Source organism: Hyla sarda, chromosome 12 (genome assembly GCF_029499605.1).
Source record: "Hyla sarda isolate aHylSar1 chromosome 12, aHylSar1.hap1, whole genome shotgun sequence".
Classification (NCBI taxonomy): Eukaryota; Metazoa; Chordata; class Amphibia; order Anura; family Hylidae; genus Hyla; species Hyla sarda.
Window position 1 is genome coordinate 79,891,394 of NC_079200.1, and position 14,922 is coordinate 79,906,315.

Here is a 14,922-nt window from a genome sequence, read left to right on the forward strand (position 1 = left end):
GCAAGGTTCGTAGTCAATGAGGATAGCAGAAGAGCTGGAACACAGGCTTTGGACAACACTAACGCTTTCTCTGGCACAAGGCAACAAGATCCGGCAAGGAAGTGCAGGGGAAGTGAGGTAATATACACAGGGAGCAGGTGGAAGCCAATTAGACTGATTGGGCCAGGCACCAATCACTGGTGCACTGGCCCTTTAAATCTTAGTAAGATAGGGTAAGTGGCTGGGGATGCGATTCGCGAGCGGGCGCGCCCCGCTATGCGAATCGCATCCCCATCGTGAATGACAGTGCAGCGCTCCCGGTCAGCGGGTCTGACCGGGGCGCTGCAGAAAGGAGAACGCCGCGAGCGCTCTGGGGAGGAGCAGGGACCCGGAGTGCTCGGCATAACACTTACATTTCAACAAGCTGCCTCAACTTCATAAACCTTAGCAGAGGAGGCAGGAATAATTTTTCAGCGCAAATCAGTGTTCCAGAAAAAATCATCTACTGGTTATACTAGTCTGTAGATGGTATAATACCCAGCAGTCCATTCCTAATAGTCTGGGACAAAGAGCAATTTTGTGTATTGTTCCTGCCCTCATCAATGCATACAGCATACGTACATCTAAGTAGTGTACTATTTTGTACCTCTTAACCTCTTCAGGACGCAGGGCGTACCTGTACACCCTGCGCCCGTTCCCGGTGTTTAAAACTTCATACCGGGTCGGTCCCGGCAGCATATGATAGCTGGGACCCTGGACCGATCGTTGTGCCGCGCGCTATTAACCCTTCAGACGCGGAGATCAAAGTTGATCGCCGTATCAAAAACAAAGGTAAAAGCTTCCCAGCAGCTCAGTCGGGCTGATCGGGACTATCACGATAAAATCGTGATGTCCCGATCAGCTAGGACACAAGCGGAGGACCCCTTACCTTGCTCCGTCGCGTCCGATCGGCGTTTGATTGCGCCAAGCCTGAGCTACAGGCTTGAGCAATCAACCCCCTGTTACGCTGATCCATGCAAAGTTATGGATTTGCAGGAATCAGGGTAAAAGATCAGGGTGTGCAGTGTTATAGTCCCCTATGGGAGCTCTAACACTGCAAAAAAAAAGTGAAAAAAAAAAAGTTAATAAAGGTAATTTAACCCCTTCCCTAATAAAAGTTTGAATCACCCCCCTTTTCCCATAAAAAAAACAGCGTAAATAAAAATAAAAATAAACATATGTGGTATCACCGCGTGCGAAAATGTCCGAACTATAAAAATATATTGTTAATTAAACCGCACGGTCAATGGCGTACGCGCAAACAAAAAAATCCAAAGTAGCATAGTTTTGGTCACTTTTTATATCATGAAAAAATGAATAAAAAACTATCAAAAAGTCCAATCAATACAAAAATGGTACCTATAAAAACTTCAGGACACGGCGCAAAAAATTAGCCCCCATACCGGCCTGTATGCAGAAAAATAAAATAGTTATAGGGTTCAGAAGATGAGAATTTTTAACATAGAAATTTTCCTGCATGTAGTTATGATTTTTTCAGAAGTACGACAAAATCAAACCTATATAAGTAGGGTATGATTTTAACCGTATGGACCTACAAAATAAAAATAAGGTGTCATTTTACTGAAAAATTCACTGCGTAGAAATGGAAGCCCCCAAAAGTTACAAAATGACATTTTTTCTTCAATTTTGTCACACAATGAAGTTTTTTTCCCGTTTCGCCGTGGAGTTTTTGGTAAAATGACTGATGTCACTGCAAAGTAGAATTGGTGGCGCAAAAAAATAAGCAATCATATGGAACTTTATGTGCAAAATTGAAAGCATTATGATTTTTAGAAGGTGATGAGGAAAAAATGAAAATGCAAAAACGGAAAAACGCTGAGTCCTTAAAGGGGTACTCCGGCGCTAAGACATCTTATCCCCTATCCAAAGGATAGGGGATAAGGTTCCTGATCGTGGGGGTCCCGCCACTGGGGACCCCTGTGATCTTCCACGCCGCACCCCGTTAAAATCAGCCCCCGGAGCGTGCTCGCTCTGGGTCTGATTACTGGCGAAAACGGGGACGGAGCATAGTGATATCACGGCTCCACCCCCCGTGTGACGTCACGCTCTGCCCCCTCAGTTTAAACCTATGGAGGGGGCATGACAGCTGTCACGCCCCCTCCCATAGGCTTGCATTGAGGGGGTGGAGTGTGACGTCACACGGGGCGGAGCCGTGACGTCACTATGCTCCGTCCCCAGCGGCGGGACCCCCGCGATCAGGCATCTTATCCCTATCCTTTGGATAGGGGATAAGATGTCTTAGTGCCGGAGTACCCCTTAAAGGGGTTAATCTGTCAAGGGCTTACATACTGTGAAAGGACAGACAAAAGTATTCACCGGCTGGTCTTTAAAAAAAAAGTTTTTAGGCTCATTGTAGTGCATTTTTCTGCCCTCATAAGTGCATACCGCATATGTACATCTAGGTAGTGTACTATTTTGTACCTGTTAATCTGTCAAGGGCCTACATACTGTGAAAGAACAGACAAAAGTTATCTCCTGCTGGTATTTTACAAAAATACAGAGTTTTTAGGCGTATTGTACTGCATTTTTCTGCCCCCATCAGTGCATACCACATATATACATCTAAATAGTGCACTATTTTGTACCCGTGAATCTGTCAAGGGCCTACATACTGTGAAAGGACAGACAAAAGTAATCACCGGCTGGTCTTTAAAAAAAATTACAGAGTTTTTAGGCTCATTGTAGCGCATTTTTCTACCCTCATAAGTGCATACCGCATACATACATCTAGGTAGTGTACTATTTTGTACATGTTAATCTGTCAAGGGCCTACATACTGTGAAAGTCAAGGTAAATGAACACATCGGCTGGTGTTGTACTCAGATACTTTTTTAAGTGTACTGTAGAGCATTTTTCTGCCCTCATCAATGCATACTACATACCTACATCTAAGTAGTGTAGTGTCTTGTACTTGTTAATCTGTCAATAAGATGACTGATCGCCACCGCATCCTGCCGCTGGGGGCCCCCACGATCTCCCTGCTGCACCCGGCATTCGTTTAGAACTGTCACCCCCCCTCCCATAGACTTGCATTGAGGGGGCATGGCCATGACGTCATGAGCGGGGCGTGACTATGATGTTACGAGCCTCCACCCCGCATCGCCAGTTATCCGGCATGGAGCGAAGTTCGCTCTGTTCACCGGATGTCTGGGGTTCCAGGATAGGGGATAAGATGTCTAGAGGCAAAGTACCCCTTTAAGGAAACAGAAGACTTTGTGTCAGCTGTAACCAATGACACTGCCAGGGAACTGGAGCATTGTTCAATTCACTTGAGGAGCAGGAGTAAACAGTAAAGAAGCAGCGAAGCTTGTAGGTTGTAGGTGCTGTAGGTTGTTCAAACAGCTGATAGGTTGTGGAGCAAGGAGTCAGACCCTCACTGATCTAATATTAATAGACTCGTTCACACAAGCAGATTTAATAATGAACTCATAGCGTGCGAAGAATTCATTGCCCACGAAGAATCCGCCACCAAACTTATCCCGGAGTTCTCCTTTAAACAGACTAGTCATTGTGGAGACTTTGAGAATCCTTTATTCCAGGAGTTTGTCATTTCTGTGACTGTCCTCATAAGCAGACATACAGGATGAATATACATATATCTTTATGACATAATCTGCAAGTGAAGGACTCTCATAAGGTAACAATAAACCTTTATTCTTCCTTTCTCATTTATTGATACATTTTCTGCTGCTCCTGTCCTTTTATATATAATGAAAAATACAAGGAGCCATAAAAGTGAAGAAATGAGTCATTCCGCCAGGAAAGTTCTGTCCCATAAAATAAAATGAGATTCGGCAAATATCGTCTGCAGGCTCCTATAGTGATCAGTCCTCGCTACCATTACATTACCGCACCGAGGAAGACTAATAAGAAAAAGATGGAGTGACATTAGTGAGAATGTAACAGCAGGCAACCGTGTCACTGCTGGCTTGCCCAAGATCTATAGTGGTAATGTGTGTGTACGCTGTCCCCACCCGGGGGTGAAGGGGAAATAATGGGTTCTAGGTAACCCTCAAAACAAGTTCTGTTGTTTTTTTAATTTATGATAATTTCAAGATCTCTGCTTCCTGCCAGTGAATGCAAATGATCATTAGGTGATAGAAATGCTTTTGCACACATACAAGCTAAGAAAAAATCTGTGGGGGAGAATGTACGGCTTATCGGCATATGAATGGGCGTGCTGCAGAATGAATCCCATCCACTTGTACTGTACAGTAAATTGCTGCAGATCTGCAGTGTGTAACCTCTACCACCAATCTGCAGCAAATCTGCCATCTCTGAACATATATTACTTATATGCCAAGCTTCAGTACTGTTGTGTGCCACACGGCGAAACTGAATGCTGCAAGAGACAAATTAACCCTATTAAAATGAGCCTAATCTGCATATAAAGGGGTAGTCCAGCAAATAACAGGAAGGGGTTGGTAAAAAAAAAAAAAAAAAAGAACAGTCTCTTATCTTTCTTGCTTCTGTACCTCTGCCAGTATGACGGGGCTCCACTTTACGCTATTCGCCACTTCTGGGTTTGGGGACATGATGTCACGCACACGCTCAGCCAATTAGTGTCTGGGTGGGACATCGCTGTGGCTGATTATTGGATAAGCAGGAACGTGACGTCACGCCATCAAACCTGGAGGTGCCAGACAGCAGGGACCGGAGCTTTGTCCCACTGGCAGTGACCGTTCTTTCTTTTACTAAGCCATTCCCTGACCAGATTTTAAAGAAAAGCTTTTTTGCTGGATTACCCCTAGGGCTGGGCAGTATACCAGTTCATACCGAATACCAAAATTTTTGTGCTGCACGATATGAATTTTTCCCATACCGCAATACCGGTTGGGCCCCTCCCCCTTTGGAATGAATGAAATCAGCCCAGCACTGTGCTGTCCCCGCCTCGGGGAACTTATCATATGTGACCCGCCAGCACTGTTCTGCTTCCCCCCACCAAATCATGTTACCTTCCAGCACTGTTCTGCTCCCCCCCAATTAATGATCAGCCCAGCGGGGTACTACTCACATATGTCACCCGCAAGCACTGCCCTCCTCCTCTTTGTTGCGGGCTGCTGGCGCTGGAACTTTATACTGTACGCCAGTGGTCTCCAACCTGCGGACCTCCAGCTGTTGCAAAACTGCAACTCCCAGCATGCCCGGACAGCCAACAGCTGGAGGGCCGCAGGTTGGAGACCACTGCTGTAGGCTGTATCCCTATGCCCGGGCTGCAAAAGATAAAGAAAATAAACTTTAACTTACCTACGTCGGCCTCACGCTGTTCCTTGGGACTGGAACGTCGGACAGCCGTCAGCCTATCACCGGCCGCAGCGATGTCCCGCCCCGGCCATTGATAGGCTGAGGCCACTGTCATGTAAGGAGCTCTGGTCGGCTTCTTACATGACAGTGCATTTAAACTATCAATGGCCAGGGCGGGAAATCGCTGCGGCCGGTGATAGGCTGACGGCTGTCCGACGTTCCAGTCCCAAGGAACAGAGTGAGGCAGACATAGGTAAGTTAAAGTTTATTTTCTTTATCTTTTGCAGCCCGGGCATAGGGATACAGCGTACAGCAGTGGTCTCAAACCTGCGGCCCTCCAGCTGTTGCAAAGCTACAACTCCCAGCATGCCCGGACAGCTGTTGGCTGTCCGGGCATGCTGGGAGTTGTAGTTTTGCAACATCTGGAGGTCCGCAGGTTGGAGACCACTGGTGTACAGTATAGAGTTCCAGCACCAGTGGCCCGCAACAAAGAGGAGGAGGGCAGTGCTTGCGGGTGACATATGTGAGTAGTACCCCGCTGTGCTGATAATTAATTGGGGGGGGGGGGGGAGCAGAACAGCGCTGGTGGGTAACATGATTTGGGGCGGGACCAGAACAGCGCTGTCGGGTAACATGATTTGGGGGGGAGCAGAACAGCGCTGGCGGGTAACATGATTTGGGGGGGAGCAGAACAGCGCTGGCGGGTAACATGATTTGGGGGAGAGCAGAACAGCGCTGGCGGATAACATGATTTGGGGGAGAGCAGAACAGCGCTGGCGGGTAACATGATTTGGGGGGGAGCAGAACAGCGCTGGCGGATAACATGATTTGGGGGAGAGCAGAACAGCGCTGGCGGGTAATGTGATTTGGGGGAGAGCAGAACAGCGCTGGCGGGTAACATGATTTGGGGGGGGGAAGAACATCGCTCGCGGGTCACATGATTTGAGGGGGGGGGGTGAAAGAAATACCGTTATATACCGTGGAACCACCATAAGTTACAAAAATACCGTGAAACACATATTTGGTCATACCGTCCAGCTCTAATTACCCCTATAATGTCAAAATATAGCGAACAATATAAAGCTACCTTTAGCATTCCTGCAGGGTATTTTACTGCATATTTTTTTCCTAGGAAGGATGTGACTAGTCACCGGTTGTGTCTGACCCCTCAATGTAATGAGAATTTTTTCGCCATCACAGATGATGTTCTGACAGACGCTGAGACTTGTGTTTCCATTTCCCGCACGTGGCCCTTTGGCTTCCAGTCTGATTGCTCATCTCTGAGACGACACTCCTCTTCTCCGTACACAATGCACTTGATTCCTATGCCGGTCGCCTCTTTATTGCTGATTGCTAAGTGTCATTATTTCATTGGGAGGTTTATATCTGGGCAGCTGCTCAAAGCGTCTCATGTTAGAGATGTAATCAGATAAGTTGATTATTCCTGCTGTCAGATGTTTCCATGCACACACCCGGCCCCAGCAGATGGAGGACCCAAGATGAAGGGAGTGGGCGCATGATGCGTATAGGAGCCACTTACTGTGGACTCTGAAACATATTATCATGAGACGAGTTCAGTTTTCTGATGCAGATTATGTTAATTTGCCAGCATGCAGTGAAAAGTTGTGGAGGTTTCTAGTACACTTAAAGGGATTATCCAGGGTTAGTAAAACATAGCTGACTTCCACCAGAAACAGCGACTTCCTGGTCTTCAGTTTGTGTGGGGTATTGCAGCTCAGTTGCATTGAAGTGAATGGAGCCAAGTCGTAATATCACTCACAACCTGAGGACAGGTGTAGTGCTATTTGTGGATAAAAGCAACTATGTTTTTCTAATCCTGAATCATCCCTTTAATGTCTAAATTGCTCATTTTTCAATATCTGTGTTTGCCATCAGTGAACAGAAGCCAAAACCCTGCTCAGCCTAAAAAAAAATATTTTTAAACGCTGTACTGGGGGAAAAAAGTAACGTGTCACTTTGTCCTCTGGACAGCAGAGGTCAGCATAGAGCACTGTGGTCGTGATATCAGAGAAATCAAAAAAGAAAAGCATTTCTTCTGTAGTATATAGCCCCTAAAAAGTACTGGAAGGATTAAGATTTTTTTAATACAAGTAATTTACAAATCTGTTTAACTTTCTGGCACCAGTTGATTAAAAAAAAAAAAAAAAAGTTTTCCACGGGAGTACCCCTTTAATTATTGCATTATCTCTCACACTGTAAACTCCACAGGGGTGTCTGTAAGACCCATTGCTTCAGTCTGGAGTGAAGATAACAGTTTTAGGAATGCAAGTCACCTGAAAAAGCTATGTGTATACAATGTTTTACAAATATCCTCTACAAAGTGGATCATCCCAAAGGGATACATTGTGTTCTGGTCTCTGGTCACAACATGTACTTTTTTTTTTTCACTTTGACTTTGTGCTCTTTGGACTACATCTCCCATGAAGCTCTTTCAGCCAAAATGCTGACAAAGCATCATGGGAGATGTAGTCCAAAACATCTGCAGTGCTGAAGGTTGCCTGTGCCTGCTCTAGGGTATTAAGCAGCTGATCAGTATGTGAAGGTTTAAGGCATACCTGTCAGATCCCACGAAAAATATATTACTCAACACCTATTCCTGACCATGTACATCTATTTTTTATGCCTCTATCACTTATCTATGTATATATAAAACTCAATGTGTGTGTGTATGTGTGTGTGTGTGTGTGTGTGTGTATGTGTGTGTGTGTGTATGTGTGTGTGTGTGTGTGTGTATGTGTGTGTGTGTGTGTGTGTGTATGTGTGTGTGTGTGTGTATGTGTGTGTGTGTGTGTGTGTGTGTGTATGTGTGTGTGTGTGTGTATGTGTGTGTATGTGTGTGTGTGTGTGTGTTCCAGCATCACATCCAAACGGCTAAAGATGTTAACATGAAACTTGGCACACACATTACTTATACGTCAACAACAAACATAGGATAGGTGATTTAACCCTTACTCACCCCCATTTGCCAGGGTTGAGGTTATTGTTTAACCCCTTAAGGACACAGGACGTACTCAAACGGCCCCTTTTCTGAGTCCTCCGGTGAAAACCTTTTTTCTTTTAAATCAAGTGGTGGCAGAAAGTTAAACATATTTGTAAATTACTTCTATTAAAAAATCTTAATCCTTCCTGTACTTATTAGCTGCTGAATACTACAGAGGAAATTATTTTCTTTTTGGAATGCTCTCTGATGACATCACGACCACAGTTCTCTCTGCTGACATTGTTATTATAATAATAATAACGCTTTATTTATTGTTGTCCTTGGTGGAATTTGTACCCAAGTCCCCAGCACTGCAAGGCAGCAGTGCTAACCACTGAGCCACCATGCTGCCCTTAGCATACATCTGCTATGCATGGTTGCTAAAATGGACAGAGATGTCAGCAGAGAGCACTGTGTTCGTGATGTCATCAGTGTTCCAAAGAGAAAGGAATTTCCTCTGTAGCATTCAGCAGCTAATAAGTACTGGAAGAATTAAGATTTTTAATAGAAGTAATTTACAAATATGTTTAACTTTCTGGCACCAGTTGATTTAAAAGAAAAAAGGTTTTCACCGGAGTACCCCTTTAAGGACTCAGGACGTTTGAGTACGTACTGTCAAATCCCGGCCACCCACCACTAGCCGGAGGTGAGCCGGTGCCCGATGCCTGCTGAAATCGTTCAGCAGGCATCACGGTATATCGCCCAGGGGGATCATGATGACCCCCCATGTCGGCGATGGCTGCAGATCGCTGGACAATTCAGCCCAGGGATCTGCGGCGGATTCCGGGTCAATCGGGTCTCCAGTGACCCAGTGACACGGAACTACAGGCTGTTCGGGGCCGTCTCTGACGGGCCCTAACAGCCATAGCCAGCAGGGGTGAGGTGGTACTGGTGCCACCTCACGATCGCCCTGATTCTTCAGCTGGTTTACCGGACGACCAATCAGGGCGCCTGCTGCGGGTGTCACTCCCGCAACCCGCTCCGCCCCTCTTCCGGAGGACGTGATCGGGTGCGGAAAGAGGACCCCGATTCCCGGCGTCAATGTTGGGATCGGGGCGCCAGGATCGGCTGCGGTGGCGAGGGATTGACCTGGGGAGCAGCAGTTGGAGATGAGTGACAGCCTCCTGCTGTTGCTTAGCAACAGTTCCCAGCATGCAAAAAGGGCATGCTGGGAGCTGTAGTTATGCAACAGCAGGAGGCAGACCACCACAACTCCCAGCATTCCCTTATGGGCATGCTGGGACTTATAGCTTTGCAACAGCCGGAGGCACATTTTTTCTATGGAAAAGTGTACCTTCAGCTGTTGTATAACTACAACTCCCAGCTTGCACAAACAGCTAAAGTGCATGCTGGAAGTTGTAGTGGTGCATCTGCTGGTTGCATAACTACAACTCCCAGCATGCCCGTTGGCTGTCGGTGACTGCTGAGAGTTGTAGATTTGCAACAGCTGAAGGCACACTGGTTGTGAAACTCAGAGTTTTTTTTTTTACCTAACTCAGTGTTTCACGGCCGGTGTGCCTCCAGCTGTTGCAAACTACAACTCCCAGCATGCACCGTACATGCTGGGAGTTGTAGTTTTGCAACAGCTGGAGGCACACTGGTTGTGAAACACTGAGTCACAAACTCAGTGATACATAACCAGTGTGCCTACAGCTGTTGCAAAACTAAAACTCTCAGCATGTACAGTCTGTCAGCGTGTGCTTGGAGTTGTAGTGCCCCCCCCCCCCCCCAATGTGAACGTACAGGGTACACTCACATGGGCGGAGGTTTACAGTAAGTATCCGGCTGCAAGTTTGAGCTGCGGCAAATTTTCTGCCGCAGCTCAAACTGCCAGCGAGAAACTACTGTGAACCCCTGCCCGTGCGACTGTACCCTAAAAACACTACACTAACACAAAATAAAATAAAAAGTAAAAAAACACTACATATACACATACCCCTACACAGCCCCCCTCCCCAATAAAAATGAAAAACGGCTGGTACGCCACTGTTTCCAAAAGGGAGCCTCCAGCTGTTGCAAAACAACAACTCCCAGTATTACTAGACAGCCACTGACTGTACAGGCATGCTGGGAGTTTTACAACAGCTGGAGGCACCCTGTTTGGGAATCACTGGCGTAGAATACCCCTATGTCCACCCCTATGCAAGTCCCTAATTTAGGCCTCAAATGCGCATGGCGCTCTCACTTTGGATCCCTGTCGTATTTCAAGGCAACAGTTTAGGGTCACATATGGGGTATCGCCGTACTTGGGAGAAATTGTGTTACAAATTTTGTGGGGGATTTTCTGCTTTTACCCTTTTTAAAAATGTAAAATTTTGGGGAAAACAAGCATTTTAGGTAAAAAAAACATTTTTTTTTTTTTACATATGCAAAAGTCGTGAAACACCTGTGGGGTATAAAGGCTCACCTAACCCCTTGTTACGTTCCCCGAGGGGTCTAGTTTCCAAAATAGTATGCCATGTGGGTTTTTTTTTTTTTTTGCTGTTCTGGCACCATAGGGGCTTCCTAAATGCGGCATGCCCCCAGAGCAAAATTAGCTTTCAAAAAGCCAAATGTGACTCCTTCTCTTCTGAGACCTGTAGCGCACCAGCAGAGCACTTTTTCACCCCCATATGGGGTGTTTTCTGAATCGGGAGAAATTGGGCTTCAAATTTTGAGGGGTATTTTCTACTATTACCCTTTTTAAAAATGTAAAACTTTTGGGAAACCAAGCATTTTAGGAAAAATTTTTTTTTTTTTTTTTACATATGCAAAAGTCGTGAATCCCCTGTGGGATATTAAGGTTCACTTTACCCCTTGTTATGTTCCCCGAGGGGTCTAGTTTCCAAAATGGTATGCCATGTGTGTTTTTTTTTTTTTTTTTTTTTGCTGTTCTGGCACCATAGGGGCTTCCTAAAGGTGACATGCCCCCCAAAAACCATTTGTCGCTCCTTCGCTTCTGAGCCCTCTACTGCGCCCGCCGAACACTTTACATAGACATATGAGGTATGTGCTTACTCAAGAAAAATTGGGTTTCAAATACAAGTAAAAATTGTCTCCTTTTTACCCCTTGCAAAAATTCAAAAATTGGGTCTACAAGAACATGCGAGTGTAAAAAATGAAGATTGTGAATTTTCTCCTTCACTGTGCTGCTATTCCTGTGAAACACCTAAAGGGTTAAAAAGCTGACTGGATGTCATTTTGAATACTTTGGGGGGTGCAGTTTTTATATTGGGGTCATTTGTGGGGTATTTCTAATATGAAGACCCTTCAAATCCACTTCAACCCTGAACTGGTCACTGAAAAATAGTGAGTTTGAAAATTTTTTTAAAAATGTGAAAATTGCTGCTGAACTTTGAAGCCCTCTGGTGTCTTCCAGAAGTAAAAACTCATAAATTTTATGATGCAAACATAAAGTAGACAAATTGTATATGTGAACCAATTTTTTTTTTACTTTGAATATCCATTTTCCTTACAAGCAGAGAGCTTCAAAGTTAGAAAAATGCTAAATTTTCTATTTTTTCATCAAATTTTGGGATTTTTCACCAAGAAAGGATGCAAGTTACCACAAAAATTTAGAATATGTCACGAAAAAACAGTCTCGGAATCAGAATGATAACTAAAAGCATCCCAAAATTATTAATGTTTAAAATGACAGTGGTCAGAATTGCGAAAAATGGCCGAGTCCTTAAGGTGAAAAAGGGCTAAGTCCTTAAGGGGTTAAAGTCCCATAAAGTCTATGGGAAATAAATGTTACTGCATAACTTCCAAACGGCTGGAGATATTTCAATAATACTTGGTCACATGTTACTTATTTGTCCACTTAAAACATAGGATAGTTAATTTAACCCTTAACTACCCCCATTTGTGAGGGTCGGGATTTTTGTTTAACCCCTTAAGGACCAAGCACGTACGAGTACGTCCCTGCACCCTGGGACTTAACCCCTTAAGGACTCAGCCCATTTTGGCCTTAAGGACTCAGACAATTAAATTTTTACGTTTTCATTTTTTCCTCCTCGCCTTCTAAAAATCATAACTCTTTTATATTTTCCTCCACAGACTAGTATGAGGGCTTGTTTTTGTGCGACCAGTTGTCCTTTGTAATGACATCACTCATTATATCATAAAATGTATGGTGCAACCAAAAAACACTATTTTTGTGTGGAAATTAAAACGAAAAACGCAATTTTGCTAATTTTGGAAGTTTCGTTTTCACGCCGTACAATTTATGGTAAAAATGACATGTGTTCTTTATTCTGAGGGTCAATACGATTAAAATTATACCCATTATTACATACTTTTGTATTATTGTTGCGCTTAAAAAGAATCACAAACTTTTTAACCAAATTAGTACGTTTATAATCCCTTTATTTTGATGATCTCTAACTTTTTTATTTTTCCGTATAAGCGGCGGTATGGGGGCTCATTTTTTGCGCCATGATCTTTACTTTTTTTTATACCACATTTGCATATAAAAAACTTTTAATTAATTTTTTATAAATTTTTTTTAATAAAATGTATAAAGAAAGTAGGAATTTTGGACTTTTTTTTTTTTTTTCGTTCATGCCGTTCACCGTACAGGATCATTAACATTTTATTTTAATAGTTCGGACATTTACGCACGCGGCGATACCAAATATGTCTATAAAAAAAAAATTTACGCTTTTTGGGGGTAAAATAGGAAAAAACGGACGTTTTACTTTTTTACTGGGGGAGGGGATTTTTCACTTTTTTTTTACTTTTACTTTTACATTTTTCTACATTTTTTTTTACACTTGAATAGTCCCCATAGGGGACTATTCATAGCAATACCATGATTGCTAATACTGATCTGTTCTATGTATAGGACATAGAACAGATCAGTGTTTTCGGTCATCTTCTGCTCTGGTCTGCTCGATCACAGACCAGAGCAGGAGACGCCGGGAGCCGGACGGAGGAAGGAGGGGGGACCTCCGTGCGGCGATATGAATGATCGGATCCCCGCAGCAGCGCTGCGGGCGATCCGATCATTCATTCAAATCGCGCACTGCCGCAGATGCCGGGATCTGTATTGATCCCGGCACCTGAGGGGTTAATGGCGGATGCCCGCGAGATCGCGGGCGTCGGCCATTGCCAGCAGGTCCCTGGCTGCGATCAGCAGCCGGGATCAGCCGCGCATGACACGGGCATCGCTCCGATGCCCGCGGTTATGCACAGGACGTAAATGTACGTCCTGGTGCGTTAAGTACCACCTCACCAGGACGTACATTTACGTCCTGCGTCCTTAAGGGGTTAAGGACCAGGCACGTACTCACGTCCGTTTGAATTTCGAAATATCGATCAGCAGTCACCCCGCGCAAATGCCCAGGGGGATCATCGGAACCCCCCATGTCGGCGATCGGTGCAAATCGCAAGTGAATTCACACTTGCGATTTACGCGATTCCGGGTCATTACGGGTCTATGGTGACCCGGTGACCCGGAATATAAGGGGGATTGCGTGTGTCTAAGACACCCACAATCCCCCTGAAGAGATAGGAATGAGGTGGCAGGGGTGAGACCACCAATAGCAGATCGGGGGCGGGGGGGTTAACTTTCGCTTTTCCCATCCTGCCCACCCACAATAGGCAGGGCAGAATGGGGAAACAACAGAGGACCGGTGTCGGAGTCAACTTTGCGATCTGCGGGACTGCGAGACTGCGGGCGACGATCGGCGTCAGAGATAGGCAGGCGGCAATGTCATGCAGCAGGCTCCCTGGATCCAACGGAAGCCGGTAAGTTGCCTAGCAACATCTGGAGGGCTGTAGTGGTCTCTATACTGTAGCACTCCAAATGTTGCAAAACTACAACTCCCAGCATGCCCAGACAGCTGTTTGGGCATGCTGGGAGTTGTAGTTTTGCAACAGTTGGAGGGCTACAGTTTGAGACCACTATATGGTAGTCTCTGAACTATGGCCCTCCAGATCTTGCAAAACTACAACTCCTAGCATGCCCACACAACTGTTTGCTGTCTGGGCATTCTGGGATTTGTAGTTTTGCAGCATCTGGAGGGCCACAGTTTGCAGTGGTCTCTATACTGTAGCTCTCAAGATGTTGCAAAACTGCAAATCCCAGCATGCTGGGAGTTGTAGTTGCGACCCCTCCAGCTGTTGCATAACTACATCTCCCAGCATGCCCTTCGGGGATCAGTACATGCTGGGAGTTGTAGTTTTGCAACAGCTGGAGGCACACTGGTTGGAAAATATTGAGTTAGATAACAGAACCTAACTGAAGGTTTTCCAACCAGTGTGCCTCCAGCTGTTGCAAAAGTACAACTCCCAGCATGCACGGTCTGTCAGTACATGCTGGGGGTTGTAGTTTTGAAACAGCTGGAGGTTTGCCCCCCCCCCCCCCCCCCCCATGTGAACGTACAGGGTACATTCACACGGGCAGGCTTACAGTAAGTTTTCTGCTTCAAGTATGAGCTGCGGCAAATTTTTCGCCGCAGCGCAAACTCCTAGCAGGGAACTCACTGTAAACCTATGCCAGTGTGAATGTACCCTAAAAACACTACACTACACTAACACATAATAAAGGGTAAAACACTACATATACACCCCCTTACACTGTCCCCCCCAATACAAATTAAAAACGTATTGTACGGCAGTATTTCCAAAAAGGAGCCTCCAGCTGTTGCAAAACA